This window comes from Dermacentor andersoni, chromosome 1, assembly GCF_023375885.2.
Source record: "Dermacentor andersoni chromosome 1, qqDerAnde1_hic_scaffold, whole genome shotgun sequence".
Lineage (NCBI taxonomy): Eukaryota > Metazoa > Arthropoda > Arachnida > Ixodida > Ixodidae > Dermacentor > Dermacentor andersoni.
In genome coordinates this window covers 181,202,537-181,209,966 of record NC_092814.1, presented here as the reverse complement: position 1 = coordinate 181,209,966, position 7,430 = coordinate 181,202,537, and positions in this window count along the sequence as shown.

Sequence of the window (7,430 nt, the reverse complement as noted above, 5' to 3'; positions counted from 1 at the left end):
TGTATGAACCCAGATCCAATAAGCCCTTGCTGCCGTTTTCGTCGGGTCACTCTAAGCTGGTAAAACGGGGCATCACCAAGTTAATTTATTGGATGCACTTCGTCACTTTTGCTTTCACAAGTGTCATAGCAGTTCTACTGCACTAGCTGACCGCTTGAAGAATGCCGGGTTTCCGCAGTCAATGATCACCTCAGTGGCCGAACGTTTGCTGAAAACTTTTAAACATGCCCGCCAGAATGCGCAATCTCATGTGCCGTAGAAGAAACATGAAAAAGAAATATGCGCGGTGATACCACACAGGGTGTTTCAGCGAACACTTTCAACAATCTTTAAAAGTTGCCTGTGGCAGATATCACAATTCTAGTTCATGGGCTGGTCTACTTGAAGCGGCGGACATTACTTGCACAAAAAATTGAGATGCAAAATCGACTAATTAATAAAAATTCACTAATTAAGTTTTTAAATATTTACATTATGGCCAATATAGCAATTTACAAATTCTAGCCGCGGAGTTCGCAAGGCGGATCCACTTGGAACGAATGTTCAAGATGACACCAGTTTTGATATATATATATATATATTCCCGAACTTTGCGGAGAAATGCATTGGCGTTACTTTTCGATGGAAACGAAATGCGAAAACACCCGTGTACTTAGATTTAGGTGCACGTTAAAGAACCCAAGGGGGTCAAAATTTCCGGAGTCCTCCACTACGGCGTGCCTCATAATCAGAAAATGGTTTTGGGATGTAAAACCCCATAATCTAATTTTTTTAATTGGCGTTACTGCAGGAACTGCGGGTGTATAAAATAGAACGAATGCGTTTGCGCAAGCTGTTGCTTATCTCCTATATATATATATATATATATATATATATATATATATATATATATATATATATATATATATATATATATATATATATATATATATATATATATATATATATATATGTATGATACTTCTGAAAATAAACGATTGTTGGAAGTGAACGCATCGTCAACGTCTGTCTAAAATGCCCCTGTGCCTTTTGTGCGCTAAAAGCTAAAATGGAATACCAACATGCCCAAAATTACGTTCTTCGGAAAAAAAAAAGAATAGTGCGCGAGTGAGCAGTCAGACTAACTGAAGCAAACTATTAGAGAAGTAGTATTGAAAGAGAGATCAAAGGCTGGTATTAATAAAGAATTTGGAGAATCAATTCCAGGGAAATGAATAATGAATAGCGTTGGCGCCTTGCTGTTTCTTCCATCACGGTGCCGGCCGCCGGTTTGACCCACACACACTTTTGTGACACTTATGTAGTTCTAGCTAGAAGGAGATGTCACCCAGCATGCTTCCATCTGGTTGTACTCGTGGGCGGCAAGTGTTTGGCTAGGAACGCGATTCGCGTGTCAACCAAACGAATGAGACGACACGCAGTATAAGCCCTTGTGTGAATCGGTCAATGCTCAAAACATACCACCTTAAAAAAATCAAATTGAAAAAAAAATTACTCCCAGGATCTCCTGTGGGAGTTATCAAAATGATGCGCAAACATTTGCTACTAATCACCTGTTGTTTAGTCGTCCTATGCTGCTGTGTTTGGTATAATTGCGAGAAACACCCGAAAGAATCGCGAAACGAAGAAGCGCGGTTGCAACACCGAAATGTTAACTGAGACCAGCACGAGACGACGAAGAAGAGGCGAGTAGCAGCAATGTTCACTCATGTTATAGGCAGTTCCCAGAGGATGTGGACGTGGGATGAAATGACCAGAGAGATTTTGCAAATGAAGCAAATATATACAACATTTATTATCTACACTGTCTCTTCTTTGGTTCTCTTGCGTTTCTTCTATATCTTCAAAGTGGATTATGGTGCGTTTGGACGAAGCCGCTGCTTTGTGGAAGATGAGCATTAACTGTTGCGTACTGTAGTACGTGAACCCGCCGTGGTTGCTCAGTGGCTAAGGTGTTGGGCTGCTGAGCACGAGGTCGCAGGATCGAATCCCGGCCCCGGCGGCCGCATTTCGATGGGGGCGAAATGCGAAAACACCCGTGTACTTAGATTTAGGTGCACGTTAAAGAACCCCAGGTGGTCGAAATTTCCGGAGTCCTCCACTACGGTGTGCCTCATAATCAGAAAGTGGTTTTGGCACGTAAAACCCCATGATTTAATTTTTTTTAGTACGTGACGTAATTGCACAGTGACACGTTTGGTAGATCCCGCACATAGACGTGGTCGATGACGCTGCCTCCTCTCGATGCGAGCCATTATCAACGGTGATCAACCGCACTCCGGCAGCGGCTGCGTATGGCGTGGCCGAGCGGGCCCTATCTTGAAAGTGATCTGCAATGGGGACAGAGTGCACCGAGTGATGATAGCTTCGTGCACGCTGTGTTCTCGTCGCTTAGTTCGCGTCGAAGCGAGAGGCAGCACGAAGGTCAATTCGCTCGCTGCTGCAGGTCCTATCTTGAAAGCGATCGCCTTACGTGACGAACGAACGAACGAACGAACGAACGGGTTTCCCGTTGGGTAGGCATAGAAATGGCAAGTTCCAGCTTGAACTAAGATATAACTGAAGCCAACCAAAGTTCACTTCAAACTGACACAATTTGGCACTTGAAACCAGCACTCACAGAAATGGAACCAGTCGCACCAAGTGTCATTTTATTTGAAGACCAGTATCTTTCTTCTGGTACCGGTTCAAACCAGTGAACTCCCAGATGAATACCAATAGCTTTTTACTGAAACCAATTCAAAACCAGTGCAACTTCAGGTAAGGAAGGTATAGCTTTTCCACGGGACCAGTTTAAACCAATAGCAGACCAGGTAGTTTTGAACTGTGACTACTTCAGACCAGTTCATTCTCATTGAATCTATTTGAGAGAGAAAGTTAAATTCTGGCAACAATGGGAAGCAGAATTTTGATTTAGGGCCTGGAATTTTTTGAAAAATTTTCGAGAGTTGGTAAGTTCAAAGAAAATTTAACCACGAAATTTACCAATCTATGTATAACTCTAAGCGAAAAACATGCAGATATCGCAGTTTTGTAAACTGCGTCGATTAGAACATATAAAGCAGCCAAATTTGATATATGAATTTACAGCTTGCGTGAAGTTGTAACAACGTTTACGAAAGTTTTGCGAAAGCCACACTCACAAATTAGTGGTATATTTGAAATATGCAACAAATTGTATACTTGTGAGTGGGAATTTCGCAGATGTCCTGCTCAGAAATTTCCTGTTTCAGGTGCTCTAACCAACGCAGCTTACAGAACTGCGATATCTGTTTTTAGGGCAGGTTACCAAACTTGTAAACTACGCGTGCTTCACTTTTTTATTGCGACAGCAATTATATGGACACTGCAGGCTAATTTTATGGACACTGCTGTCGTCGTCGCCGTCAGGTTCTGTATAAGGTCCAAGTTCGATAATATCCTATCGCGTGCCACCCGCCGTATGCTGTAAGCGCGAAGAAAAGCATGCGATCGAGAGTGAGCCGAGAAGCGTAGTGGCTTGATGAGCGCCTGGTGCTGGAGGTCACGTGATAAAGCGCGCAAAAAAGGGGGGGGGGGCGTCTTCTCCGCTAGCTTGGCGGTGGCTGCGCATGGCTGTCGGCGTACACCGCCCACGCAAAATCTTCGAGATAAACTCCGGCGGGTGCAAACCCTGGGCGAGCCGAGATGGCTAGTGCCCTGAGGTGGCGTAATATGAAGTTTAGAAGACGCGTTGGAGAGAGGCAGCAGAAGCGTGCGCTCTCCTCTATTTGCGCTCATCACGCCAGCCTTGTGAGAGCGAGAAGCCGTGGTCATCGATGTGAGATCTGTTCATGTTTGCCGGTGCGTGTGTGCAGGGTGTCTACCGAGTTGACATTTCCAAATTCCCTGAGTTTTCCAGGTTTTCCATGAGCGCCTTTGAAAAATTCCCTGTGTGACACAGAACTTTGTTTAATGTCAAAACGGGGTGACATTATGTCGCCCGAGGCTGTCACTCTCTAGCAAGCATGCTAAAAAATAAAGAAGACGACTCAATCCTGTTGGAATAGTGAGCAGTAGTGTTTATCTTATTGAAAAAGAAATCAGAAGGGAGAGGTTAGTAAAATGCACAGTGAATGAAATATATTTGAAAAAAAATGATAAAACTCATTGCAAATCAAGTTGAACATTCTCAAATACGAATAGAAACGAGATGCATACAAATACAAATATTTTCGAATATCCCCTTCAGTCACGAATTATGATCGAGTGTAGATACATGTATGAAACATAGATGGTGCTTGAGACTCCATTGAAAGCAAATCAAGGTGGTAGAATGACTTATTGGGCATTTCATGATGAGTCATCATAACTACAGAGTAACTAAATATTTAAATATTGTACAGTCAGTCATGCTACGTTTCTTCATAAAAAGGATTAAATCCCCCGCTCGAATTAGATGCACAAGTTATTCACTGGTCTCAAGCATTTCAAGAAAGAAAAAATATTCCGAGGTTCCTACTGACATGCCCCATGTCAAATGTCACGTAAAACACGGTAGTGCCTTCACCAAAGTCGTACTCTGTAACGATACACATCACTCAGAAGTAAAATGGAAGTAATTTAGGTTATGGGAATGTTCAATTTACCTTAAACTTAACGTTCATGATCTATTCCTTGCTACCACTGCACAGAAATTGGAAAAATAGGTCGCGTCCCCGAATATGGGAGCCGTGACTGAAGGGCATATGAGCTAGTTCTATCAACCGATAGCAAGCTCATTGGTATGAGACCCGAACTTTGTCACAAGTGAGATTCTCTCTCAACAGCTGGTAAGTCGACCTCAACTGTCCTGACATACTCTCCGCCCGCACACAACGCCTCAGTGTTGCGTTTCACTGCTTTAAAGAGTTTATCTTGATTTGGATGAGGAACACCTGCATCTCGGCGTCAGCCAACACTGCTTTTTGAGCTCGAGCTCCTTCAAAGAAGCGGCGGCACGCTTCGTTTCCTGTTCATTCCTCAATGCGTAGGTCCTTTCTGTTCTCGTCCTCCTTCCACCGCTCGTTCGCCCCACGGATCATTTGAAGCATCCTCTTGGTCAGTTGTACGGTCAATGTCCGATTTTTCGGACTCCCTAGCGGTCGCGAAAACGTCCGAAAAAAATCGGGCAGTTCGAAAATATGAATGCATGTTTTTACTGCCCTTAAGGGCTCAAATCGCCACAGGCGCTTCTGAAAAAGCTCTGAAGGCTTGCCAGTACACTAATTAGGCGTATCGGTGCTCGTAGTGTGACACATGTCGAGTGGACGCGTGTATAATTAAGGAATACATAGTATGTCCCCTGACAATTTCCCCTTCCCACGCTTGTTATGCTTCATCACAATACTTTTGCGTATGCTTCACAGCGTAACATTGTTGTATCGAGGCAAAGCTGAGTTTCGGGAACCGGCATTATGCAACGCGCCGTGCTTTCTGAGCTTCGAAGCTAATCGCGAGGATTAGAGAGGCGGAGTCGGTGCCATTGCTGACAGCGGCAAATTCTTTCAAAGAAAACACGGCACCGAACAGCAAGAAGCTTAATAGCGAACGTCGAAGCAGCTGGGCCTAGCATTTGCCGCTGTGGTGGCTACGGCTGCCAACGGATCTGAGTGCGAGAGCGTCGCTTCGAGATGTCGGCGTAATCAAAACGGCGGCGGTGGCGGCTTTTATTAATGCCGTTTCGGACCTTCAGTCAGGGCAAAAAGTCTAAAAAATCGGAACCCGAAGGGTTCTTGCATCAGAAACTTCAGACGTTCTTATGCAATGACTCCATGGGCATGTGGTGGTGCCGCGAAGGCGTCCTAATATCGGGTGTCCGGAAAGTCGGTCGCTGGCTGTACACTGGCAACTCCTCCAGCCGACGACACGGCGTTAAAGGCGATTCCTTACGGTCCCTCTGTGTTTTACAAGAGCCAGCATTACCGCGACTTTCGTTCTCGTTCAATAAAATTACAGCTATTTTTGTTTTCCCTGATATAAGCACAAATTCCCTGAGTTTTCCCTGAGTATTTCTATACTATGCAAAATCTCTGAGAATTCCCGGTTTTCCCGGTTGGTAGACACCCTGGTATGACACCATGTTTGTTAACTTAATTAGTAAGTGAATTTTTACTGCAATTTATACGGCCGATAAAACTACGAGCTTTACTTCGTGCACTTGCCCTATTACTTTGCTGTCGCTATGCTTCTCCTTCCATGCGAAACTGCGACTTTTTTTAAACTTAATAATTTTCGGCAATTTTTCTTTTCCAGAACGGTGTATAATACATCAATTAAAACTATTTTACAACAAATCATAGAATGGCCTCGCTATTGAAGGACGTCACCTCACAAATCTCATGCCGCAAAAAAAAAAAAATCGAATCCTTCAACTATAATTAAAGTTATCATACCGATACTCGGCTTTCTCTCTATTTTCGTCTCCCCTAGCGCACTGGACGTCACACTGTGGAAAAGCCACGAGAGCAAAGCTCCGGCCAGTAGTTTAATGTCGCGGCGGTGAAACGGTGAAAGTGCTCGTCGCGGCACCCCGTGGCGGACGTGGTAGTTACGCTACGCAGCACGGTGCTGCCATCTCTGAGGCCACGCGTAGTTGACGCAGCTACGCGCACTGCGAATATGATTTTATTGCGATAACAATTATATGAACTCTCCGGGAGCAATTTTGCCGTCGGCGTCGCCGTCGCTGTGACGTTCCGTATATAGTTCAAGAGCGATAACACTGTCGCCACGCGCCGTATACTGTATGTGCGAGTTAAAGCGCGTGAGGGGAGCCGGCGATCGGGGGGGGGGGGGGGGCGGCTCAATCTGGCGCACGCATGGGAGGAAAACTGAGAGGTAAAGCGCCGTCTTCCGTCGCGTGAAAGACCGTGGGGGGACGGGAGGGAGGGGGGCGGGGTTGTTCTCCGGCCGCAACTGTGTACATTGCGCGGCCGCGCGCGCCCTATGTTGAAAGCAATTTGCAGACGGCTCATGCCTTTGTGCCGTCATACTCCGTCGTAGTGAGTGGCGTAATCGAATGATGGTACCAGAAATGGTCGACGGCGCAAAAAGTAACAAGACGCAAAAGATTCACCGACGATACAATGCCAAATTTGAGCGCAGTTCTATACGTGTTTTCATTTCGCGATATATTGGCTGGCGCGGATAATCGGTCTCGTGCGGCACGTTGCAAACGGAGCGAAGTGAGGTGCGACTGCCTCGCTAATCAAGAGATGGCGAGAGGCATCGCGCAGCAGCCGTCGCAGACAGACCTCCGCTAATGCAGCGCTTTGTTTCCATATGCCTGACGCGCGCTACTCTGGCGCCATCTCGTAGCCATCGTCCCCGCAGAGCCCGTCATGCGCGGCACTAGGCTTTTCTTGCGCTTTCGCCGTATCCTCCTTCTCTTGCGTCCTCGCGCTCTCTTCGCTACCACCGTCTTTCATCCC